At 36.0% G+C, this 27,522-nt stretch overlaps 1 protein-coding gene across 2 annotated transcripts in view; it reads right to left on the reverse strand.

Annotated features, from left to right (window-relative positions):
* The window catches only part of STK38L (serine/threonine kinase 38 like), a 109,540-nt gene extending 97,949 nt beyond the window's left edge, over positions 1-11,591 (reverse strand). The window contains exon 1 of one of the 2 annotated variants that reach the window (XM_074268773.1): positions 11,385-11,591. The gene's annotated coding sequence lies outside the window, so the exon portion shown is untranslated. Of the gene's footprint in view, positions 1-11,078; positions 11,099-11,384 lie in introns of those variants that run through there. The other variant, XM_074268772.1, reaches the window with a different exon arrangement.
* Positions 11,592-27,522: the final 15,931 nt, after the last annotated feature.

Raw genomic sequence — 27,522 nt, forward strand, 5'->3', positions numbered from 1 at the left:
CTATTGTATTCTGTAACTTGAGTATCTTTTATTAGGAGGTAGGTAATATTCTTCATCATCAGTCCTTAGAAATCATGATCGATCAAAGAATATTAACAATTTTCAAATGATGAAATTAAAGCCACCCAATATCATATGAAAAAATTCTCTAAATCATTATTAATTAGAGAAATGCAAATTAAAACAACTCTGAGCTATCACCTTACACCTCTCAGATTGGCTAAGACGACAGGAAGAGATAATGATAAATGTTGGAGGGGATGTGGGAAAACTGGGACACTGATGCATTGTTGGTAGAAGTGTGAAATAATCCAACCATTTGAAGAGCAATTTGGAATTATGCCCAAAGCACTACAAAACTGCTTATACCTTTCATCCAGCAGTGCTACTACTGGGTGTGTATCCCAAAGAAATCTTAAGGGAGGGAAAAGAATCCATATATGCAAAAATGTCTGTAGCAGTTCTTTTTTGGGTGGCAAAGAATTGGAAAATGAGTAAATGTCCATCAATTAGGGAATGGCTGAATAACTCATGGTATATGAAAATAATAGAATATTATTGTTCAATAAAAATGATGAACAAGCTGATTTTATTTTTTAATTTCTTTTTATTTGTTTATTATAGCTTTTTTATTGACAGAACATATGCATGGGTAATTTTTCAACACTGTCCCTTTCAATCACTTCTATTCCAACTTTTCCCTTCCCTCCCTCCACCCTCTCCCCTAAATGGCAGGCAGTCTCATACATGTTAAACTATATCTTAAATACAATATGTGTGTACACATCCATACAGTTCTCTTGTTGCACAAGAAAAATCAGATTCAGAAAGGTAAAAATAATCCAGGAAGAAAAACAAAAATGCAAGTAGTCCACATTCATTTCCCAGTGTTCTTTCTCTGGGTATAGAGAACAAGCTGATTTTAGAAAGGCCTGGAAAGATTCATATAAACTGATGCTGAGCAAAATAAATAGAACTAAGAATATATTGTACACAGTAACACCGAGATTGTGTAATGATCAACTTTGAAAGACTTGGTTCTTCTCAGCAGTTTAATGATTCAAGGCAATTCCAATAACTATGTAGATTGAATGTAAATCAAAACATGCTATGTTCACTTTTTTCCTTTTTCATATTTTTTTCTCTCTCATGGTTTTTCCCTTTTGTTCTGATTTTTCTCTCCCAACAAAATTCATAAAGAAATGTGTATTTAAAAAAATTAAAATTAATGTACATGTTTAAGCAGAAAAAAAAAAAGAAAGCAATAAAAGGGGGGAGGGGAAGAAACAGGACTTGAATCCATTAAAAAAAAAATTATGGTTGATCATTGCACTGATCAGAGTTCTTAAGTGTTTCAAAATTGTTTTCCTTTAAAATATTCTTATGCATGCTATTTTCTTTGTTCTCCTCACTTCCTTCTAATTAACTACTACAAAAATTCTCTGAACTTGCCCCTCTTCCACTATTGATGGTATTATTACATTTATATGCCATAATTTACTCAATTCCCCAGTTGAGAGATACCTCCTTAGGTTCCAATTCTCTGCACTGCATGCTATAAGTATTTTTCCTTTCCTCTTTCTCAGTCTCTTTAAGGCAGGTCTAGTAGATATATCACTGGGTCAAAAAGAATGCAAATTTCATTAATTTTTTGAGAGTCACCTAGAGACAGCTAGATGATGCCTGCAATGCATAGAGTTCTGGATAAAGTTAGGAAGAAATGAATTGGAATCCTGCTTTAGAAATTTACTACTTCTGTAGGACTCTGAGCAAGCTCCTTAACCTACCTCTGTTCCAAAAGTTCTTCATCTGTTAAAAAAAAAAGGCTATGGTTGATATGAGGATCAAATGAGATAACATTTGTGAAGTATTTTGCAAACCTTAAAATAATATCTAAATGCTGGCTTTATTACTGTTATTATTAATATTTCAGGGCATAATTCCAAATTGTTTTCAAGAATTATTAAAACAATTTAAAGTCCCACCAACATTGCATTGATGTTACTGTTTTCCTACAACTTCTCCAAGATATATTATTTTTCCATTTTTCTTTGGAGTCAACTTTGCCAATCTGATGAATGTAACACACAGAAATATTCCCCTTGGTTTTCACAGAGGCACAGAGAAATCAAGTGATTTCTGCATGATCATTCTGCCATTTTCCCAGACTAAAAGGCAAACTTAGAATGAGCACAGGGTCTGGTCTGAAGCCAGGCACCCAGTCCTTAATGAATAGGCATAATTAGCCTATTTCTTTCCAGCATGAAATCCTCCCTGAGTTACAAAGACAGAGAGATAGAGGAAAGTCTTGCTGTAAATAAGACCCTGAGTTTGAGACCTGATTCTAAAATGTTACTAGATTTATGACCATACTAACAGGCCAGTCATTTAATCACTCTGCCCCAGGGAGCTCCTTAACAACTTAAGTTGCCTTAACACTATAAGTAGTGGAGGTGTTTCCAATTTGCATCAATGGAAAGACTTGCTGCATTAAGAATTCCCTGCACTAATTAATTCATTTCTTTCTCATCTTCCAGCCTCTTCATCAAACACAGACTTGATGCTACTCTAAGTGTATAGTATAGGCACTATAACATGCTTAATAGGACTTAGCTCCAGAGTTTTCCAACATTTGATGTGGAGTTATTTTTTAATTTCCTCATAGCCTCATTATTATTGAATAGGTCAGTAGGAGAAAAAAAGTAATGTTTCAGGACATAAGCTACTAACAGAGGGTAGAAGGAAATGCTGGTGGCCATCCCACCTTCTCCACAAAAATACGTTGTGGAGAATCAGCCAGTTTAAGCATTTATTAATGTTCAATAATATTACATTAATACATAGTAATGCTTATAATGAGAGGAAGATTCAGCAGCAATCAGTTTGGGAATCCACCAGATAAATCTTGAAGCTCTGATAAAAGAAAAACCCATCTACTAACCACCTACCTCCTTCCTGAACTGATTAAAGTCCCATTTAAATCCACACCTACTATGATCCCTGCCTCATGACAATCCTTTCCTCACTATATGGTCCCCACCTCTTCGCAGCTTTTCATTATTCCAAAAGGAACCAGCTAATCTGGTTTGCTCTCTAGTAAGTTTAATTGGGGAGATGACACAAGAGCTGACCAGTAAAGGAAGGAAAAGATCTCAACAATTTAAAAGTTGTGGGGAAAATTCATTCCAGTCATGGCAGTCTATATGACAAAGAGCTTGGGAAATACAAATGCAGGAGAAGAAAGTATGAGGAAAACAAATGATTGGCATGAAAAGTGATTGAAGAGGAATAGCATAAATAAAGTCTGGAAAAATAAATCAGAACCTTGAATGCCAGGATAAGAATTTTGTATTTCACTTAATAGTCAACATGAAGTCATTGGAAGTTTTGATCAGTGAACAATATGATCAAACCCAGTGCATCAGAGAAGACTAACTGGTGGTTGTGTGAAGAAAATAATGGAAAAATAATGTAGAAGGAACAAGGGTAGTGCTAATGAAGGCCCTGAACCAAGATGGTAAGCAGTGGGAATGGAACAAAGGAAAAATAGGGGAGAAAGACTGAACAGTGGTACTGATAAAATTTGGCAAAGAAAGGCCAAAGACGTTACATGCAGAAAACTGTTAAGATAAGATTTGTGTCTTCTTTTATTCCTGGAATCTGTATTTTCTCCACTTAACTTCACAAAGAAGAAAGTTAAGAGGCAATTTATCACATCAGCATCCACCTTCAAGCTAAGGGATTTCTAACCCTAGGAAAAGAACCAAGTATCAGCTTCCACCAAAGCTTTCAAGAACTATTAAATGCTACCCAATAAAACCACAGAATTTCAGTATGAGAAGGGATAAGCATATTTAAAAATGAGAGAAATAGATACAAAATAATTTCCTTAGGGAAAGCTCATAACCCTTCTGGGCCTCAGTTTCCTGATCTATAAAAATTCAATTTGATTTAATTTAACAGACATTTACTAAGCAGAGTATCTTGGAGATACAAAGTTTGGGTAAGAGAGTCCCCAGAAAAAGGGAATTTAATTAGATGATCTTTAAGGTTTCAGCCTGTTCTTAGATTCACCAACTTTTCCTGGCTATATCAATTATTAAGGACACCAACAGTATCAACAATGTACTTGAAATTCTTACCAAAATCACAAGAGAAAAACAACAACAACAACAAAAAACTTTGTCCTATCTTTATCTAAGGAATAAACATACATCCATGCAATCATAGGTTAAGACTAAAAAAGAAAAAAGATTGTAGAGGGATATTATTGTCAATAAGTTAGAAAGAAGTTTCTAAGTGGTGATGGGAAAAAGGGGGACTTCTCTCTGAATACCAATAAGAGCCTCAGAAACTATAAACAAACACAAGGACAAACAGGATAATAGTTCTATGATTCTTATCTTAGGATACAATTTTAGCCAGCTTGCTTTAAAAAGAAAATCTTTAACAAAAAACAAAATGTTGTTACAAGAGACAAACATTTCACAAGTGCTCACAAAAAAATGACTCACCATAACACAAAGTACTTTGTGAAGCTTTGAGAGATCACAGCCTTGCAGGAAGTAATACTACTTTACCACTTCTTATCAGTAGCATAAAGCTGGGCCATCACCAGTTGTCTTGACTTATGTCTGCCCCTGGACTCTGATAACACTGGAAGAGAGAGTGAGGCTGATGGCTTTGCACAGCTCTGCCTCACTTAAATCCAATTCACTTGCAAGTCAAAACATCACCCTCCTGATGTCATTGGTCCTCTTGAAGAATGAAGGACAAACAACCAGAAACACAAAACTCTCATTTTCCTCGAGTAAAATTACTATAAAGCATTTCAACAAATCTTTACTGACTTTCCATTTTTAATTTCTTTCTTTTTTCTTCTTCTTCTTTTTTTTTTTTGGTTACTCTTTTGGAGCTTAAGAAGTTAAAAGAGACACACAAAAACACAAATCTATCTGTGATTCCTCTAAAGCACAGGTATTAAGAGAGAATTTTTCATATGTAATATAACCACTTCTGAGCCAAAAATCCTACCTTTTTTATTACCTAATCCCAACACTCAATTCCCAGCTTCCTGAATTCAGAGAATCTACATCTCTTAGTAAATCTGTACTATTAATAATATTTATCTGATTCTCCTTTACTAGAACTCATTAGAGATAGAAGATATCAATTATAACATCCACTTTTGCACACAGGTTGCTGGAAGAAAAGCACTATGTATAGTCAATTAATTTCATATAGTACTTCATAAGTGTAGTACCTTCAACCTTACAAAGATCAAGGCTATAGGAATCTTTGCCTCTGATGTTCAAGCAAATCTAAATCAATGTGATTAGGAAATTCAAAAAGTAACCCAGGAATCCTGGTCTTAATACTGTTTAGGAAGTACATGATGAAATAGATGGCCAATGGAACTGGTGCTAATATGAGGAACTAAAGGTAATTTTTAGTAGTAGTATCTCTTGCCAGTACACCTTTATCTTTTAAAAATTTCACTACTTTTGGTCACAAAATTAGAGATGTTTCTGAAACCTACTCTACTAGGTAGAAAAGTACAAAATCAGTCCACATACAGATCAAGAAACATAGGAGTGCAACATCTAATATTTTAAGAGCTTACTGTGGTAAATTCTGGAGGAGATAACAAACTTTCTCCTGGAACTGACAGTTGAGGAGTAGAATAAAAAACCAATCCAAAGAGTCATGATACACATTATCATCTAGATGAAGCATTTGAGAACCACAATACAAAATGTTATGTGCAGGAAGCAGGATGAGAAATCAGGGAAGATTTCAGTAGAATTCATCTGATTATAGATCTAGAGCTAGAAGGGACATCATTTTACAAAAGGGGGAAATTGAGGCAAATTAAGTAACTTGGCCAAGGCCATAGTCTTTTTTTCCCCCCAAAAGCAATCGGAGTTAAGTAATTTGCTGAGTCACACAGTGTCTAAGATCATATTTTACCGAGGCCCTTCTCATTCCACTGAGCTACCAAACTGTCCTCATAGAGTATTTTAAATGATTCAATCAACAGGCTGAAATGGTTAGGAAAACTAAGCTCTACTTTCCTATGACTATATGAGCCTTCCTTTAATTCCCTCTAGCTAAAGATGATCTCTAATATCTCAAGTTTTTTCATACCATCTAGTCTCTTTTTGACATTTATGCTCAAGTTTATATAATAGTTATTTGTCATCCTCTATACTAGAATAATAGCTTTTTGGAAGAAAAGACCATATCATACCTTATCCTTTCCCACTAATTTCTCTCTTGAAAATCTGGGCTTCCTCACACCTCTTCAGTTCAGTTGTGTGTAATTCTTTGTGACCCCATTTAGGGTTCTCTTGGCAAAGATACTGAAGTGATTTGCCATTTCCTTTTCTAGCTCATTTTGCAGATGAGGGGAGTTGAGGCAAACAGACTTAAGTGATTTGCCCAAGGTCACACAGATAATAAAGGTCTGAGAAAGTATTTGAACTTAGAAAGAAAAGTCTTCCTGATTCCAAGTCAGTGCTCTAACCACTTTACCACCTAGCTGCCCTTCATAATCTTGATACCACAACCCAGTCCAGTCTTATTTCATATTATTCACATACTCTTTATTCCAGTCAAATTTGCCTGTCCATAATATTCCAAGGCTTACGTGCCTGTCTTTGTACAAATAATTCACCGAGTATGTAATGTACTTCCTCTTCACCTCGACCTCGAACTCTAATTTTATCCTCACAACAATCCTAAGCGGTAGATGATATTGTTATATCCATTTCAGAAATGAGCACACCAAGACCTATATAGGTTAGGTGACTTGCCCAAGAGCACACGGTAATAAACATTTGAAAGGTCACGTATGAGCTCAGATCTTTCAAACTCCACATTCAGGACTCTATCCATTGTGTCACCTCGAAATAATTATCTCCAAACTGGAAAATACCTCAGCTGTTATCTAATCTAACACTGCAACTGTTGAGATGTTATCAAGAGAAGTAGATTAATATTGTTGTTAAAATCCTTTACATCTCCATGCTTTCCCAAGCAGGTTAGAAACTTCTAAAGACCCACAATATGTCTTAACACTTCTACTAAGAGTGGGATTCAATCTAATGACACACTTCGAGAGATATTTCATTGCGGTAGTAGAAATGATGATAGAAGTATAGGTATCATCTCTATGACAGAATCTCTTGTCCCCTTCTTAGGGATGCTAGATAATGGCAAAATCTTCCAGAGTCTATCTACCTTTAGTTTTTTCTACAACCAGTATTAACATTTGGAAATTTCCTAGAGGAGACACTTTTTTAGAAACCCTCCTAGTGAAGATTTGTGATTCCCCAAACTCCAAGATCAATAGATTCATCTGACTGTGTCTCTGGATTCCTTCAATTCCTGATGAAAGAACATAGTTAACTTGTTATAAAAATAACTGATATTTACATAAGATTTGCAAACATTATCTCATTTCTTAAAGCAAAGCAGTGAGACAGGTACTATCCGTATCCCATTTTGTGTAAAGTCTCAAGATAGCTTATGTTACTTGACTAATAGTCACATCAAAATTAATGGGATTTGAACAGAAGTTTTCTTGATTCCTGGTTCAAGACTCAGGAAGAAAAAAAAAATTACAATTAGTTTCCCATCCACACAATGGTGCAATGTATTATTGTCACACTACAAATAACAAAAAAATCTATCCTAAAACTTTTAGAAATAATAATAAAATATAAAATATCTAATCTGAAAGAATTTAGAAGTTAGCAGAAATGAAATACAAATCCACTCCTTTCTCTTTATATTTGTTTAGTTCTGAAACTATTCAAAACTTTATATCAGTTCTTTTTAAAAATTGAGCTATTTAAATAGGAATCAGGAATATGATATATACCTATTAAGAATATTCTAACTTCAGAGTGCAGCTAAAAAAAAAATCTTAAAATTCAATAATCTGATAAATTATGAGTCAAAATAATTAATGCTTTAAAGACTTGTAGATAGAGGAGAGTTAATACCCAAACAAGTCTAATCATTTGTTTTAAATCCAAATTGGCAATTGTCAGTAAAGGTTCTCATAAATCCCAAGGAAAAACTCTATTTAATCTGTACCACAAAGAGCAATGTTCAAAATGAATTAACATCTAAAGATACCTGAAAGATTATTTACTTATCTAGGCTTTCATTGTTTCAAGCTTCTTCCTGGAAAATTAATCCTTTTGCTCCTAAATTTAGTTAAGAACAGTATAATAGCAAAAACCTAACTCCCTAAAACTACAGACATGTGATTAACCATTGTGAATTAGACCATCCATTTTTATCTGTTATCATCTGACTATCCTGAAACAATTTCATCTGGTCACCTAAAAACTCTCTTCCTTTGGATACTGGCTTTAAATTCTACAAAAACTTAATTAAGCAAGTACCATGACTCCCTTGTTTAATATTTTTTTTAACTTAGCAAAAGAAAGAAAAGAGAAAATAAAACAAAGTACTAATTTGTATTACATTCTTTGAGTAGTGGCAACACTCTTAAGTTATATTGTATCTAAGGCCTTAAAAGATGGCTTTATTATCCATTCACAAAATCCAACCCATTTAATACAGCATTACAGTAACAGTTTCTGAAGATGTTAACTCTACCAAAACATTAACTGTTCCTTCCCCATTCATTTTAATGAAATGTTTGCCTCGTATATACCTGGTCATCTCAACAGATTCTTATAAAATAGAAAGTAATTTCAGCATTTGATTTTATATTACTCTTTATGCCAGCACACTTAACCAAAGTCAAAAATCAGAATGGAGCCGATAGTTTTAATAAACACAGTTTTATGAAAATCACAATTTCTCCTTTGTGCTTAGAACTTGAAGCCTGGTCCTTTCTCTAAAGTAACCTGTCAGCAGAATTAAAAAAAAAAAAAAAAAAAAAAAAAACTGGCAAGGGCAGAAACAGTATGCTTGCACAAATATTACCAGCCATTCACTTGAATTTTTAATTTGTTTTCACAACAAAAATTATCTACACAATCAGAAGCTTATTTACACTTGTCTATCATTTTACTGTACAGTATCTCGTTTGACCTTGGCAATGCTCTTGTGAGGTTGGCAGTGCCTCATTTTACAGATAAGAAAACTGAGGCTTAGCATTTTAGTGATTTTTATATACCTGCACAAGGTACAAAGCAAGGATCCAGGCATGAAGACAAATCAACATTCTACTGGGAAGGTAAGAGTAATCAAATAAATCAATGCTAAGGATGAGGTTAAACTCTAACTCTAGTCTTCAAGTGTAAAAAGCAAGAAAAGAATAACTGTCCTCTAGTATATAGTTTTATGAAGTCCATGGTTTTCATTCTCTAATGCCAGGGCAATTTTCAAAAATTCAAATACATCAATGAATAAAAAAATATCCATTTGGCTTTTTTGAGGGACAATATAGTGTTCCAGAGTGCTGAATTTGGAGTCAGGAAGACCGGTGTTCTAATTCTGCCTCAGGCATTTTTTTTTTTTTTTTGACCACAGGAAAGTCAAATCAGGTCTCTAAGCCTTAGTTTCTTCAACTGCAAAATGGGACTCTTAATACTCCTACTATCAACTTTATAGAATTGTTGAGAAGATCAGATAATATTTGTAAAGTGCTTTAACCAAGTTTATAGCATTATTAAAAATGTATTTTTTTTTAATCTTAGTTTGAAAATTACCATCAGCCATCTTAACCTGGAAAGCCATCCTGACCAGGAAAGCACAAATATGTGCTAAATTAAAATAATAAAAGTTTCATCAGTTATTGCTACTCTAAATGATTAACAGTAAAGTAATTCTATCCACTTTTTTATGGAATTAGATATTGCCAATCAAAGGGTAGATAAGTTGTTTTAGGCAAATGTTACACTTTGAACTCATACAAGAGACTATTTCACCTATTGAGCTACAGAGACAGGCAGAGAGCTGGCTTTAAGGAGGTATAATAAGCTTAATTGTTGTATATATCCTGAGGCATGCAAAAAGAATGGCTAGCCCAAAACAAAGGGATTTTCAGTATCATGTACAGTTTTTAGACAAAGAACATTCAAAAACCTGCAGCTGGCTTATAAAACTAGGAATTTCAAAAAGATAAGTTTCAAGTGGAGTGACCTGACATGCTAGAGCACAGAAAAAGATAAACACTAGAAATCTCTCAGTACATCTCCCACTTTCAAGTTTAGAAAGGAAAAAAAAAAAAAAAAAAAAAAAACCATGAATCAGACACGGAAAAGTAGCATGCCCAAGCCATTTTCAAATTATTTGTTCCAGTCAACAACTTATCACAAACTATAAGAAACAGGTAAAGAGTTTGTTTTTATGCATGGTTGTAAAAAACAATAACATCAGACTTTTGTCCAATCCATTCTCCCCACACAAACCTGTTATTTTGTTGTAAATGCTGTAAAACACTTAATTCATAACAACCTTACAAATCAGAGATGAACATGACTAAACTGAAGAGCACCTGGCTTTTAGAATACAGTTTGTCCTATAGACATAAATCTGGCAACTTTTTAAAGATGACATGCTCCTTCACTTGGGTCCAAGCTTTTCCCCTCTTCGGCCCCAACCAAACGCTTCCTTCTCTCTTCTTTACTTACTAAAGGTAAGAAAAGGAGAGAAAGGAGCTGGAAAGTGTTGTTTAAAAGAATAAAGGATAAAGCTTCTAGGATAAAGGGGTGAATTTTTTAAGCGAGGCTTTGACATTATTTGCTCCTTCTGGGAGTCCGAGGATTTTTTTTTTTTTTTTTTTTTTTTTTTTTACTGTGGGTCTATCAGTGAAATGTTTAGCAATCTGACGCATCAGTTTTTAGAAATCATATCAAGCAGCCCCCACAACTGGGAGCTATCCCTATTATCCATCCCCTCCATTAAAACAAACAAACAGCCGGGGGCGGAGGGGGGGCAGAGAAGCCTGAGGGTTAGAAAGGAGGAGATACTCCGAAGGGGGATAGAAATTTGTTGTTTATGTTAGGGACTTGCGGAGAATAGGGAGGATGGAAGAAGGGAGGAAGGGAGGCAAGAGAAGCGTTAGAGAAGGACAAAGATACCTCCCTTACCCTTCAGGTTACCTCTCCAGACAGACAGGAACAATATCACCCCCAGGGATCTGGAAGGACCGTGGCCCTAGCTGCAGCCACAGCTTGGCAGGGATGGGCAAGGCTCTCTCAGGGCGTCCCCCCCCCCGCCCCCCGCAAACAAACAAACAAACAAACACAAAGACAATCTGCTGCTGCTTCTTGCTCTGAGCAGAGTTGGGACTAGTAAGGGAGGACATGAGAGAGGCAGCCGGGAGGGGAGCGGGTGGGGGGGTGGGGAAGAGGGGCCGGAGGACTGGGCGAGGTGTGCATCTCTGCAGGACTCACCTCCTCCTCCTCCTCCTCCCTCCTCTTCTTTCCTTCTCCTTCCCCTTCTCCTTCTTCCTCTCCTCCTCCTCCTGCTCCCTCGGAGGCTGCTCGGCTGCTGCCGGCTCCTACCTCCCCTCGGACTGCAGCCGTCTGTGTGTGCGTGCGTGTGTGCGGGTGCTGGTGTGCTTGTGTGTGAGTGTGAGTGCGTGTGCCCGTTCGTCTCCCAGTCGGCTCACTTCCTCCCTGGCTCCCCCCTCCTCCTCCCACTCTCTCTCTCCCCCTCCCTCGCTCCGCCTCCCCGGGAGGTGGGGACTCGCGAGCAGGAGCCCATTCTCAGAGCTGCCTCCTCGGAACCAATTCTCGCGAGCTGGAGTAGCCCCCTCCCCCCAAAGACTCCCCCACCCACCCCTTTTCCATCTCCTCCCCTCGCCCCCACCTCTCCCTTCTCTTCCCCCTCCTCTGTGGGACTGAAAGCACCAGAATCCGTGTGTGGCAGCCCTCTCCGGCCCGAGCCACCCGTCATTCACCCAGCTCTGTGGGCCTCCCCTTCTATCCGGGGCCACCTGGCTAAGTCAAAACCTGAGCGGGTGCCCTGGGGCGGCGAGTTGGACTCGCTCACCTCGCAGCCCGGCCCACGGATGCCCTCCCTCTCTTTCTTAAAGCGAGTCAAACTACTTTCTTGGGTGTAAAGTTCAAGAGAGGTAGACACTGGACATGATGTGACAGCACCACCACACGCTTGTGCCCCGGTTTTTGTTTGGTTTTGGTGGGGAGTTTTTGTTAGGGGGAGGGGGAGGTTTTTTTGAAGTGTAAAATTTCCGAGCCAGAAACATCTCTGGAAGGCGTCGAAATGGAAACTCTCATTTGATTTCTCAAGAACATTTATTTTTGAGGAAACAAACAAGGCTTAGGGAAGCTTGAGAGTCAGAAATTCTAGAACTTTTAAATTATGTTTTGGTATTTTTTTTTCAATTATCAAACATTTTTAAAAAATCTTTTACCTCCCAGTAACTAAAACAACTCGATTACAAGCGAAATCCAGCTTAACTACTCTGATCAATACAGTCATCCAGGTCAATTTCAAAGATTTTATGATAGAAATGCCAGACATCTCCAGAGAAAGAATTGACTAATTATGAGTGCAGATTGAAGCATAGTTTCTTTCACTTCATATTTCTTATCCCTCCCCCCAAATAGTTAATGTGGATATGGTTTACATAACTTCATTATGTAATAGGTATTATATCTTGCCTTCTCAATGGGGAGAAGAGGGGATGGAAAAAATTCAAAAATAAAAATAATTTTTTAATTGGAAAAAAAAAAAAACCCAGCATGGTCAAACCAAACAAATTCCCATCATTGGCCAGGTCTAAAAAATAGGTTTCTGTTTCTACATATTTAGTCTGGCAACTCTTTGGTAGGAAGTAGGGTCCCTATTGATCATTGCACTGATCAGAGTTCTTAAGTAGAAGACCATATGTTAGCTCTGCCATCCTTTTAGTTATATGACTTCAGATGTGCCGTGAGGGAAGAAAATGAGCATTTATGTAAACCTACTGTTTGCCATACTATGTGCTAGTTCCTTTCTATAAATGTCTCATTTGATCTTCCTAATAACCTCTGTAAGTAAGTATATTTGCTTGCCTATAAAATGAAAATCTTTTCCTTGTCTCCATAGGAAGATTTAATCAATCAAAAAGCATTTTTTAAACACTTTCATTTTATTGTGCCAGGTGTTAATAATACAAAGATAAAGAATGAAACAGTGCCTGGGATTAAAGAGTTTATCATCTCAAAGGAGGAAATAATATACTGCAAGAACATAAAAATATGTTAAAGCAAAAATAGCAACAAAATCAATTCACATTTAAAGGGAATGGGCGGGGAGGTGTGTGGTAAAACAAATTAGCAGTTCATAGGATCTGTATGTGTAATAAAAAATGTGTAATAAAACTCTTAATCTACTTTATAGAAAATACTAAAAGGCTATTGTTAGGATTACTAAGTGAGAACTGAGGTTGTCTGGATGGTGACAAGGTGAGAATTCAGGTTTTCTGGACAATTACAAGGTGAGAACTCAGGTTGACTTGATAGAGGGGGCAAGCTCATTGGCTGGGGTGGTTCTTCCCAGAAGCCCTTGCATTATCCCACGCCCATTCTCTGGGAGGATAAAAAGAGACAGCACTGGGCGCAGAGAGCAGATCGGCCTGGAGAAGGATAAGAGCTGGAGGAGATTCAAGAAGAAGACTTTGCTTTACATCTGGTTGACGGGGCTCTCTGCAGGAAGGGAAGTCACTTCTAAGGACAAGAGTTAACAGCAACTACATGGAGACAACGGTTCACTACAGGAAGAAGAATCTGTCGGAAAGATTTGAGTAGACACAGCAGATCTCTTCCCAGAGAGTGATCCGGCAGCTTCTAGAGACGACAGCTCGCTACAGCTATGAAAAACATCCTTCAGAAAGATAGAATGTCAAATATCACATGATAACCAAAACAAGGTTAGGTTGATTAGATTATAGATTGGTACGGTTTGTTTTGGGGAAATGCTGACCTTTGGGCAAGCCAAAAAGGTATAATTCCTAAAGGCTCCTAACCATCCTATCCCTGACCAAGTATTAAAGTTCTTATAAAATACACAATGTAGTAGGAGCAGCATTTTTTCCAAAAAGGGCAGGCAAATTTTTATCTTAAAAAGCAATGAAACCACCCTTGATATTTAAAATGTGAGGACTAAGGTTCATTGGGCCCTTCTGATCTGATGAGGAAAGCTGCACAGAAATGAATCAGTCTCACACAGAAAAACCAGATCTAAACTATTAGAAAAATATCAATTGCTCATGGATAGGATGAGCTATTATAGTAAAAATGACAATTCTGCCTAAATTGATCTGCTTTTTCAGTGTTTTACCAAACTGCCAAAAAAAATTACTAGAACTAAAAAAAAAAATAACAAAATTCATCTGTAAGAACAAAAGGTCAAGAATATCAAGGGAATTAATGGGAAAAAAAATTTACAAAGAATGGTGGCTTAGCAGTACCAAATCTAAAACTATATTATAAAGCAGCAGTCATCAAAACCATTTGGTATTGGTTAAGAAATAGAGTGGTGGATCAATGGAATTGATTAGATATACGGGACACAATAATCAAGATCTATGATGATCTAATAATATTTGATACCCCCCCCCCCACCAAAAAAAACAAAACAAAACAAAACAAAAACAACTTCCAGCTTCTCAAATAAGAACTCACTATTTGACAAAAATTGCAGGGAAATAATGTTAGAAACTCAACATAGACCTACATCTCATACCAAAATAAGGTTAAAGTGAGTATATGATTCGAGCATAAAGGATGATAACATAAACAAATTAGGAGAGCAAGGAGATAATTTACCTATCAGATCTTTGGAGAAGGGAGAAATGCATGACCAAAGAAGAATGAGAGAACATTATGAAAGTCAAAATAGATAACTTTGATTACATTAAATTTAAAAGATTTGCACAAACAAAACCAACAGAAACAACATTAAAAGGGACGTACAAAGCTGGGAAAAAATCTTTACAACCAGTGTTTCTGATAAAGGTCTCATTTCTAAAATGTCAAATTTATAAGAATATAAGTCATTCCCCAATTGATAAATGGTCAAAGGATATGAACAGACAATTTTCAGATGATGAAATTAAGGCCATCTATAGTTCTATGAAAAATGCTCTAAATCACTTTTGATTAGAGAAATGCAAATTAAAACAATTCTGAGATACTACCTCACAACCCTCAAATTAGCTAAGATGACAAGAAAAGATAATGATAAATGTTGGAGAGGGAAAACTGGGACACTAATGCATTGTGCTGGAATTGTGAAATAATCCAACCATTTGGAGAACAATATGGAACTATGCCCAAAGGGCTATAAAACTATGCATACTTTTTGACCCAGCAGTGCCATTACTGGGTCTGTATCCCAAGGAAATCTTAAAGGAAAGAAAAGGACCCATATATATATAAAAGTTTGAAGCAGCTCTTTTTGTAGTAGCAAAGAATTGGAAAATGAATAGATGCCCATCAATTAGAATGGCTGAACAAGTTGTGATATATAAAGATAATGAAATATTATTGTTTTATAAAAAATGAACAAGCTGATTTTAGAAAGGCCTGGAAAGATGTATATGAACTGATGCTGAGAGAAACAAGTAGAACTAGGAACATTGTACATAATAACAGCAAGAATGTGCGATGATCAACTATGAAAGACTTGATTCTTTTCAGAAGTTCAGTGGTCTAAAGCAATCCCAATAGACTTTGGACAGAAAATGTCATCTGCATAAAGAAAAAGAACTAAGGAGACTGAATGTAGATCAACACATGTTATGTACACTTCTTTTTTTTTTTTTTTTAAATCTCTCCCATGGTTTTTCCCTCTTGCTCTCATGATTCATTAAATAATGTGTATTAAAATAATAAGTTTACTAGAAAAAAAATTGTTGTTCAATTTTTAGTTAGTTAGTTCTAGCACTGAGCCTGAACTAAGCCTGAATCAAAATACATCACACCTCTCCCCCCAAATAAAAATACAAAAAGAATTTTCACTTTGTCTTAAAATGTCACAATGTATGAAGTTTTCATTGCTCCCAGAAAAACTCATTCAGAGAATTCAGTCCTAGAATTGAGTGGTGGTTAATATAAGATCTACTAGTTTGGAAAACATAAAAAGAGACAGAGAGAGAGAGAGAGAGAGACAGAGAGACAGAGAGACAGAGAGACAGAGAGACAGAGAGACAGAGAGACAGAGACAGAGAGGGAGGGAGGGAGGGAAGGAGAGAGACAGAGACAGAAAGAGGGAAGGAGGGAGGGAGGGAGGGAGAGGGAGAGAGGGAAGAAGAAAAGAGATCTCTATTCAATGGGTTTTTTCCCCTCTCACTTCTGTTCCTTTTCTCAAGATTGTAGTGTGACAATGAAATCAATGCTGGAGCCTGGCTTCCATCTTTCTAGCAAGATCTCAGCTTCTTAATTCTTGCTATGGAATCAAGTTGTCTTGTATTCATTGCTAATAGCCAGGTGGAAGGAGAAAGAAATTTCTTTCCCTTTTCTGTTTTCTCCAAAAGATGCCCATGAAAAGATGAAAGTCTTTATTGAGAGTTGGATTTTCCTCCATAATAAACTTTCCTCTTAACTAGTTCCTCGGCCTAATTACTAACATAGCTGGTTTTCTACTTTTTAAGCTCTCAATTTTTTCATTTTACCAACATGAGTGAGGAAACACAAGCGGGGGCAAATCTATTGTTTGTTCCAAACCTCAAACTAGTTTTCTGAACCTTTTATATAAAAATAAAGCCCTCATTGTCTCTGTTATCTGCCACTTACCTGGTGTAATTTCATTAAGTAGATTTGGATTGATCTTTGTTCCTCTAATCTATACCCCAAGTAAAACATTTTGTCCAAAGACATAATCTCATTCTCTTTATCAAATTCCTATTTCTAAACTCTACCCTCAAAATCATCACCCAATAACTGGGCAAATTAATGAAACTTCAAGTGTGCATCCAAATGAGAAGAGATGGAAAGGACTACTACATTGGATGGACTATGTAGTTTATAAAGTGAGGTTTTTATACACAAACTCTCCAACAGGTTTTTGAGGGTTCTTGACCTGTAGATAGCAAAGAGTCATTATTATGTATGCTTAGAAAGATGATTATTAATGGGATCATTTGAAATAATTATCACTTTCTAAACTTAGAGAGCAAAAGTTGAAAATTATTCCCACAGGTACAAAATAGTCATTTAACACCTGGATTAGTTAAGTACTAAAGCTGTAGGAATTCTAGCACTTGGGGCAAAATCAGCGAATTATGAGGGAAAGGAGAAAAGGGGGCCTCTAAGGTGGAATTTTTCCTGTGTCTTGTTGAAGTAACCTATAGACAGGAGTCATGGGAGTTAAAGCCAAGAAGTTACGAAGGAAGAGAGAGTCATTTGCATAAATGTCCATAGATATAGGCAACAATGATCTAGATAGGAAGGAGTGAACTTTAAAAGAGCAGACATAGTTGCTAACTGGTGATAGCAGAGTGAGGTTATGAAAAAGTGTCGAGTTAGAGCGAAAAACATTCTGGGTCCTGGAGATAGCTTAGTCTAGAGATAGAGTACTAGAATTGGAAGTCAGGGTAACAGATCAAATCCTAGTTCTCCCACTTAACTTTAGTAACATGAGCAAATCTTTTTTTTTCCCCCTGTGGACTTCATTTTCCTTCATTGTATTTAGCAAGTTACTGCTCCATTGGCCATTCAACATTCTAGAGTACCTTGATGGGTTGGAGCATATTTCTTCCCTAATCCATTGATTTGAATCCCCATTGGCTGTATTTTCCCTATTATTAGGTACCAATCTAGTTTACTAATTCATTTTAACCATTTTATATCAACTAGCTTTTATAAAAAGATATTTATTTAAAAATAGTAAGTAAAAAAGTACAAACATTTGCCCCAACACCTCAAGGGTAGATTCTTACTTTAAGTAAGAATAATCTTAGGGGCAGCTAGGTGGCATAGTAGTTAGAGCACCAGCCCTGGAAACAGGAGGACCCGAGTTCAAATCTGGCTTCAGACACTTAACCCTTCCTGGCTGTGTGACCCTGGGCAAGTCACTTAACCCAATTGTCTCAGCAAAAATAATCATCATCATCTTAGTCTCTGGAGAAGAGTAAACTCAAAACTTAGCTCATTTCCTTTATAGCATTGGTACATCAAGTCTCTATTCAGATGAAGCATAGTTGCTGAATGAATCTTCATCTCACCCCTGGCCTGGGTGCAAAAAGTCATTCTGTAAAATCTTTCCTTGATCCTTGAGACTGAATCAATACTTCATTGGCTGCAAACCCAGACTCTGGAATGCCAGCTTGCTGATGCTCCCTCCAGATCTTTTTAACTTTTAAGGCTGGAGACTTCAATTCCTTCCAACTAAAATGGAAATGAAAAACCTAGAGCCAGGGACCAAGGCCTATTTCTCAAAATTACTTGGCCTCAGAGGGAAAAAATACCCTAAGACTTTTTCCCTTATTCCTTTTTAGTCTCTGTGGGCAAAGGGGTCACACCAGCAGAGTGCAGTTAAAGAGAAAATGGACAAAAGCCTTGTCCAAGGCTAATATGTTTTTTTGTTTTGTTTTTTTAATGCTTCTATAGCCAAAGAGTTTCCTGTATACCAGTTGATTGGAACCAATTACAGAAGGTAAAATGCAGATTTTGTAATCTCCCTAGGACACTTCTCTTTTTCTTCAACATTTCTCTGTAAATATTGTGAAAAGTTGCATTAGCCAAGTAAGCTAACTAAGCCTGTGCATGCACCAGAGCCCAGTTACATGTAAAATGAGAGAACTGGGTCACATCATCCCTAATGTCCCTTCTAGGATAAAATCTACGTTTCTGTGACCTTGTAAATTCCTCCCCATGACTCTGTATGTCAGAGGTAAGGAGACAACAAATGTCAGTCTTAGAGAAGATGCCCACGTCTTATTGTCTTTAGAAGAAAGTTACATTTTCATGAATCTGAGAAGATGAAAAAATGTAAGAGGAAGAGATATAGAATGAAAGAGAGTTTGCTAATGATAAAAAAAAAAGTTTTAGAAGGCAGAGTAGGAAGGGGATTTAAAAGAAGATAGAAACTGGAAAAGGTTAGGGCCAAATTTACTATAAGAGCAAGGGATTGGCTGGCATGTAGCTTTCCCTATGATTGTCATGCTGACCTTGCACTTATCCCAAGCAACCCTGGATGATTCTCAGGTTAATGAGTTTATAGAGAGGACTGGGGAAGGAAATCTGCTTTAGTGGGAGAGCAGGCCTCAGGAAAGGGACACAATAGTCACAAGACCATGGTGAGTGGAGGCCTGGGGTACAGAGAGAGAGTAAAAATGGAGGAAATGTTGTGTAAGGAAAGACAAGGAATGCTGGAACTCTGCCTATCAGTGGCTGGACCAGTGCTTCTGCTACCCTGTTAATACAAAGCATATTGTATTAATAAAATAGTTACTGGTCATTCTGATTTTTCACTACACAACCAAGGATGAACTCTAATCCTAGTCTGTCTCTTGCTCTTCTCTGAGGTAACATTGGATGCTCAGAACACCCATTACCTTGGTAAACTAGACAGGGGAAGGAAGAACTTATTAAAAATTATGGTGAAAGGGCAGTTAGGAGGTGCACTGCATAGAATACCAGCCCTGAAGTCAGGAAGACCTGAGTTCAAATCTGGTCTCAGACACTTAATACTTCCTAGCTGTGTGACCCTGGGCAAGTCACTTAATCTCAATTGCCTCAGCAAAAAAAAAAAAAAAAAAAAATGGAGAAAAATATTCAACATTGTCTGTTAAGAGCACCACACTATAGCATGCTAAGAAGTACAAATTCTTCTCAAGACAAGGGCAATTTTATTCTCCCTAAGGCTATGTACATAATAAATACTCAAAAAACACTTGATTAGAGGAATTTTACTTATCAAAAATTATAAACCTTCTAAAGAACTACTCCAATGCCTCACATGATGCAAAGGTGAGCAAACCTTTGACAGGTTTTAGCCAAGCAGAAGAAAAAAAATTAGGATGCAAACCCAGGGTTGTTATGAGAATGAAATGGGATATCATTTATAAAACACTTAGCACAGTGCTTGGTACATAGTAGATATTCTATAAATATTAATGATGATGATGATGATGATGGTGATTGATGATGTGTTTTGTTTTGTTGAGGAAAAAAATCAAAGTTCAGGTAGTCTCATTACTTGGTTAGCCTCAGGTTAATGAATTTCCAGCAACTTTCAAAGACTTTCTACTAAGTAATAAATTTTCATTCATGGAGAACATTCATATGAATAAAATTCCAATCCAAGAAGTATAAATAATGATGGGGAGAGTTATAACTAGCAATTCTGTTCCCTTGAGGTAAATACCACAAAATGTGTCTTGGGACATACAATAAGAAAAATACTGTGAGATTAATTTTCTTTTTTTCTTTTTTCCCCTGAGGCTGGGGCTACATGATTTGCCCAGGGTCACACAGGTAGGAAGTACTAAGTGTCTGAGACCATATTTGAACTCGGGTCCTCCTGAATTCAAGGCTGGTGCTCTATCCACTGCTACACCTAGCTGCCCCCCATGAGGTTAATTTTCAAAACAACTTCATTGGGATGGGCTAACCCTCAGTCAAAAACTCTAAACTTCAGGACACTATTCTATGGAAAGAAGATAAATCCTGGGATACTTCTAGGTCATTATTGAAGAGATTGTTACTGAAAGGAGAAAGATAGGCTAGTTGAGAAGTAACAGTCCTGGGACAAGGTAGGAGAAAGAACTATACTGTCTAGTACCTTTCTGTTTTAACATTATTTTTTGATAATTAAATGCTATTCTAATTTGTTTCTATCTGTGAAAGGAGTCCTTGTGGGCTTCCATTTCTATCATAGCTCATGAGCCCTTACCAATGTGATTTTAATGAACAATCAGCCAGTAGATCCAATTAGCATTGAGTGAAGGCACTAATGTGGCATAATAAGAATGGTAGGTATAAAACATTCTCCTCATAAACTTGAGGCAGCTTCTTCCACAAATGCACACAATATGAAAAGAATGGAGTAGTAAACCTAGTGTAAAATGATAAAGCAGAAATATAGAAAACAAGCCACTGCCCAGTTCAGGATTAACAAAGCCGTCTTGGAAACTTATGGTCCAGTGACTTCAGTAGTAGCAATGAGGAGAAGTTCCATTATTTCTGGTTTATAGCAAAGGACTATCCTGAGCCTGCCTTCCCACTGCTTAAGCCAATGCCATTCTGCTGAAGTAATGTTCCTGCCATGGGTCTCATCACTGCCCATTGGCCTTGGGGCCACTGCTTTTTTGCTGCCACTGAGGCTTTTACCAATTCCCCCTGATGCTGCTGCTGCCCTTCCTGTGCTATTCCTGGGTCAGAGTCTGAAAAATCCTCCTCCCTTTATCTCCAGATTCAGAGATGTGCTACTGGGGCATGAGTACTGCTCCCCCTCTCCCGGGACAGAATGCTGGGCGTAGCCACTGACTGCCTTTACCTGGTTTACAAGTACCAATCTTCCTGTTCTAGGACCTAGTAATGCTCCCCCTTGCCAAAGCCCGAGCACTGGATATCTAATGCCAGTGGATATCTGATGCTTTTAGAACTATGCTAATGCTTAGTGCTTCTCCTCTGTTCTGGGATCAGAACCTTCTCCTCCTCCCCCAATGCTAGGACTTGAGCATTGTACCTATATCCTGAAGCCTGTGCTAGGGCCCATTCCTTAGGGGCTCTTCACAGGAAGTCACAAGGAAAAAGAACAGTAGAGTTCTAAAGAGTGAGATCAGCTTTGCGCTTTTAACTATTTCATACACCCTCCTGTCTTCAACAAATCATTTAAGGTGGATTTGGCACTTTTGGACATGTTCTCAATTCCAGGAGGGTCTCTGGAGGTGTAATGAGGGTCAAGCATTATATTTTCAAGCTCTTCCTGTAGTGTCTTTTATCAAAGAGTTTCAATGAAATCCATATGGTGCAATTACTAAAGTCTCCTGATGTCATCTAAAAAGTCCCAAGCATTTCATTTATCATAGTTCTGAAATAATCCCCAAGTTATAGTCTTAGGAAAGACTTGGGCCCAACACATATGACTGATCTGGAGATCACTTCCATCACCAAAAGCAAAATTCAATTTGTTGCTGTTGTTCAGTCATCAAATTCTTTGTGGTCCCATTTGGGGCTTTCTTGACAGAGAGATAGCAGTGGTCCACCATTTCCTTCTTTAGCTCATTTTATAGATGGGGAAACTGAGGCAAACAGGTTTAAATGATTTGTCCAGGGTCACTCAGCTAGTAAGTAGTTAAGGCCAGATTTTAATTCAGGAAGATGAGTCTTCCTGATTCCAGGCTTGGCACTCCATCCACTGTACTTCCTAGCTACATTTCAATGGTCTTACCTTCATGGCACAATTTGCAAAAATGCAGAGCATTCATATCTCTCTCCAGTATACTCTTTAATTCCTTCAGGTCAATGGGGGATTCACAATATACATGCAGACTACATCCCCAGAAACACCATGAGAAACTATTGGCCCTCTGAATCTCCTTTTCCTCTGCACCACACTTCTCTTACTTTACCAAAATCATGCACATCCAACAATTGACAAACAATATAGGCAAGACCTTATTCCTCAGACTGGTCTAGTAGTTCAGGCTTGAGAATGAAATGAAATGAGTCACTGTAAAAGTCAACTAACAGTTAAGAAAAGGAAGTTGATTTAGCTACAGCATGAAAACAATATTTGGCAAGAATAAAACTTTGGTTCAGTTAAGTACAATTCCCTGCCTCTGTGTTGGTCACACTGGTCCACAGAACCACTGAATACTTATAAGCAAGCTTTGAATTTAGGCCACCAGGAGGTTATGTCATAAATTTTAATCCTCTGGGCCAATTAAATGTTGAGGGTGGTTTCAGTACCTTTTAAGGAAAAACTAGGCTAGACTTCATGGTATAGGCCTTTAGCCCTCATGACAGGATATTAGGAAATATTGTTCCTACCACAAGGAGATTTATAAAATTAAAGGCAAGATAAAACAATTGAACCAATAAAGAGTTGATCTTTAAAAGGTCACCATTAGCTGATTTTATAAAAAAGAAAAATGAAAGCCAAAAGCAAAAATGAAAAGAAGGAATTTACAACAAATGAAGAAAGAATAAATAAAAATTTAAGAAACTATTACCAAACATTGTGACAATAAAATGGGAAACCTAAACAAAATGAATAAATGTCTATAAAAATATGAGACACCAAATTCCCCAAATCAAGCCATACATAGCATAAATAAATATTCAAGAAAGAAAAAATTGATAATCATAGAACTACCAGAAAAAACCTCTCCAGATCCTGATGGATTTTCAAGGAAATTTCATCATGAATTTTAGAAATAAAATAATTCGGTATAATTCTTTCATAAACAGAGAAAATCGTCACTCTATTAACTTCTTTTTATGAGATAAACAATGGTTTTGAAATACAGAACCCAGAGAGATAAAGTGGAGCAAGAGGACTATATAGTTCAATATCATTAATGAAAATTGATACAAACATTTAAAATAAAATATTTGCAAAGAGATATACCAATATATATTTTAAAATTATTCATTATGACCATGTTGGGTAATAATTCCACATTAGAAAAAATTCAGAGAATAAGTCATATTAATAACAAAATAATTGAAGAAGTGAATAAGCATATATTAAGTGGTTACTATGTACCAGGAATTATACTTAGTGTTTTTCAAATACTATCTCATTTGATCTTCACAACAAGTTTGAGAGGTGGGTGTTATTATTATCCCCATCTTATGGGAATAGTTAGGAAAATAATGGTTAAGTGATTTGCTCAAAGTGAAATAAGTGCTAAGTGTGTAAATTCAGATTTGAATTCGGGTCTTTCTGCCTCTAGACCCAGCACCAAGGAGCTGTGATATAATATTATCAATAGATGCAGAAAAGACATAAAACTAATTCAGCTTTCATTTATCTTAATAATGCTAAAAAGCATGGGGAATAAGAACACTTTTTTTTAAGGTGATCAAAAACAATTCTATAAAAACCTTCAGTTAGCATTACATGTAATACAGAAATGCTGGAAGTTTTGCCAGTAAGATCAGGAAAGAAACAAGTATGTCCAATGTCATCATTAATTTGACATAGAAATAACACAAGAAAAGAAATCCAGCAAGTAAGTATTGGCAAATAGGAGGTAAAATTATATTGGTGATACATGTTGATATGATTCTCTTGAAAACTAAAAACCAAAAGCTTGCTTCAGTGAAATTCACAAAGTCATTTGGCATTCTACTAAAATCCAGGAGATAGGAAAATAGCATTTATTTTTTACAGGTTATCATTTTTATTTTTCAAGTAAAAATTCTTTTTAACTCATATTTTCTTAATTCCCACTATTTCTCAACTGAGCAAATTAAAAGAAAAAACAAACTTGCAAAACAAATCCTTCAATACACAGCAGTATAGTACCATAAAACAAATCCCTACATTAGCTGTGTCTGAAAATATATATTTCTTCTTACATTTCAATTCATCACCTCTCTAAAGTGACTTGAGTATCATGTTCCATCTTCATTCTTTTGGACTTGGAGTTTATCACTGCACTAATCAGGAATTCTAAAGTTTTTCAAAGTTGTGTTTCTTCATTGTGTCGTTACCACTGTACAAATTGTTCTAATTTTATTCACTTTGCTCTGTATGAATTTATAAAAATCTACCCAATTTTCATTGAAATTGTACAGTTCATTTTTTTAATGACATAATAATATTCCATTATGCCATTCAACTTTTATACCACAATTTGTTTAGCCATTCCCAATAAAAAGATATCCACTTAGTTTCCATTTGGAGACTTTCATGAAAAGAGATACTATAAATATTTATGTTCTTATAGATCCTTTTCTTCTTCTTTTTTTTTTTTTTTTAATTTCTTTGGGGGTAAAGGCCTAGTAGGGATATAGCTAGGTAAAAGAGTTTACACAGTTTGAGACAAACAAATAGCATTTAAAATAATAATAAAATGTTTTAAATGTCTAGGAGTTAATATATAAAAACATATACAAGACTATCCCAGATACAGCTACAAAACAATTTTTGCATGTCATTGGGAATCAGACTACTCCTCAGTCCCTAAAAACTGGATTCAAATGAACTTGGGTTCCATCCTGGGAACTGTCCTTGAAAGGAATCTTTCTTTTTGATTTTTTGCTACCACTCTGAATTAAAATTCCAGGAAAATGTAGGTTACTCCAAAAGTAGGTATCAATATTCCCAATTTCTTATATATTTATAATATGAATGTCAGGTATGAGATAGCCTTTATTTTGCCAACTATGGAATATGCAAAAAGATGCAAAGGATCCACTAGAAGCCATGAACAAACAGAAAAACACAAAAAACTCGAATTGCCCATTAGAATTGTTAGACTCCCAGAAGATAATTATCTACTTAATATTCCTCCTTCATCAGAATTAACTGCAAAGTAAATCTTTTAAAAAATGGAACAGAATGATTTCACACACACACACACACACACACATACAACAGTTGAATCTGATAGCCATGGTGGGAAGGAGGGGAGAAGAAGAGGAAAAAAAAGAGAAATTTACATAACTTCATTATATATTTAAAAAGAATAGCAAGTTATACATAATAGATTTGCAGCTTCGTGTGCAATCATATTTTTAAAAATAATATTGTGTTATGAAAATGCTTATTTCATTACATAAATTAAAAATGAAATAAAATTTTAAGTCATATGAAATGACTGTACATATATAACCTATATTATGTGACTTGCTATCTTGGAAGGAGGGAGGGAGGAGAAAGAAGGGGGAAATTTGGAACGCAAATTCTTATAAAAATAAATGTTGAAAACTATATGTAATTGGAAAAACTAAAATACTATTAAATGTACTAATAAATAAATAAAACCTACGAATAGAAAAAGAAAAGTCATATGAAGGAACAAGTAGGTGGCTAGAGTTCTAGGGTCAGGAGAACCTGAGTTCAAATCTAGCTTGAGACACTACAAGCTATGTTATCCTGGATAAAAACATCATTTGCCTCTAATTTTTTCTTAAAATTCACATGAAAACTTAAAATATCAATAATACTCAGAAAATAATGAGGAAAATCACGAATTAAAGGGGTTTGGTATTTGGATCTCAAATAATAAAGAAGTGATTATTTAAACTTTATGGTACTAGATTTTAAAAAAAAATGTTTATCAGTGGGAAAGAATAGATACTATCACATAGCTAGTATATATCAGAGGCAGGACTTGAATTCAAATGCTCCTGTTGGGGAGCCCCATTCTTTATCCATTTCACATGGCTTTCACTCACAGAGTGACTATGTGACTTTGACAAGTCACTTAATTCCCCCAGTGTCCCAGGGAACTATAGAACCTAGAAAGGGATAAGTAGGTACTGACTTAGATTAATAAAAGGAGTTTCTGCAACAGGATTACTTTATACCAAGGAAATCACAAGTCTGGTCCCCCAAAATGAATAATATGCATCTAAAAACATGTTTATCATAACATGTTTTTAGATGCATATTATTTCCTTTTTAGATGCATATTATTTCCTTTTTTCTTCCATTTTAATTTATCACAAGATATGGGTATTGATGTGATTCAGACCTTCCAACATTTTGCTGGTCATTGGCAAAGTATCTCATATTTAGAGTATTTATAAAGTTATAAAGTAAGTGATGACAGATAATCAGAAAAGTGTGATTCTTATTCCTCCCCACTTTTTTTCTACCACTTTGCTATCAAATGCAAAAACAGAAAGGAACTGAGGACTGAAGGACATTTTACTCCTCACCTATCAACCAGCCTATGTAATGAATATCTTGGTACTTAGCCAAGCTGATCCTAGAACAGCAGACAGTTTGTTTTAAGAAGAGTTCTCAAAATTCAGAAGCAAACGATAGACACAAAGTTCTTTTTAATCCTTAATATTTGATACAAATTTATCACAAACAACATGTTTGTCATCATCACATCATTTTTTCATTTTGTTTGATGGCATTCAGGTAAAATTTTTTCTTGGGCAAGTCACTATCCTATTATTATTCTTTTATGTTTAATTTTTGGTGGACTGTTATACAGGTAAAGAAAAAAGTTTTGTTTTTTTTAATTTACTAAAACTATGGAGCTGTAGGTTCACAGACAGAATGATCTCATTAATAGAAAGGACAGTGGAGATGAAATGTGACATGATTTCAATTTCTTCTTTTTCTTGGTTCCTATGTTTTGAAAGCTTTTATTTCCATATAGTTTGCAGATTATTATAATTCAATACTATGACATCTTTTAAAGATACTGTCATTAAATTTGTTATTTAGTAGTAGGAGTAGTTTCATTTCCTTCCATGGTAGAACTTCTCAGAGCTCACTACTTCACTGTCATAGACTTTCAAAACTTAGGGTTATTTTCATGTAAATTAAAGCATCCTCCACTCTGTAAGTATGTAGACACACATTTAATATGGTATGATTATGTCTTTTTAAAATGATTAAGTCATTTTATTGCAAACAGAACATACTATTAGCTAAAATCAA

The sequence above is a fragment of the Sminthopsis crassicaudata genome, chromosome 5 (genome assembly GCF_048593235.1).
Source record: "Sminthopsis crassicaudata isolate SCR6 chromosome 5, ASM4859323v1, whole genome shotgun sequence".
Taxonomy (NCBI): Eukaryota; Metazoa; Chordata; class Mammalia; order Dasyuromorphia; family Dasyuridae; genus Sminthopsis; species Sminthopsis crassicaudata.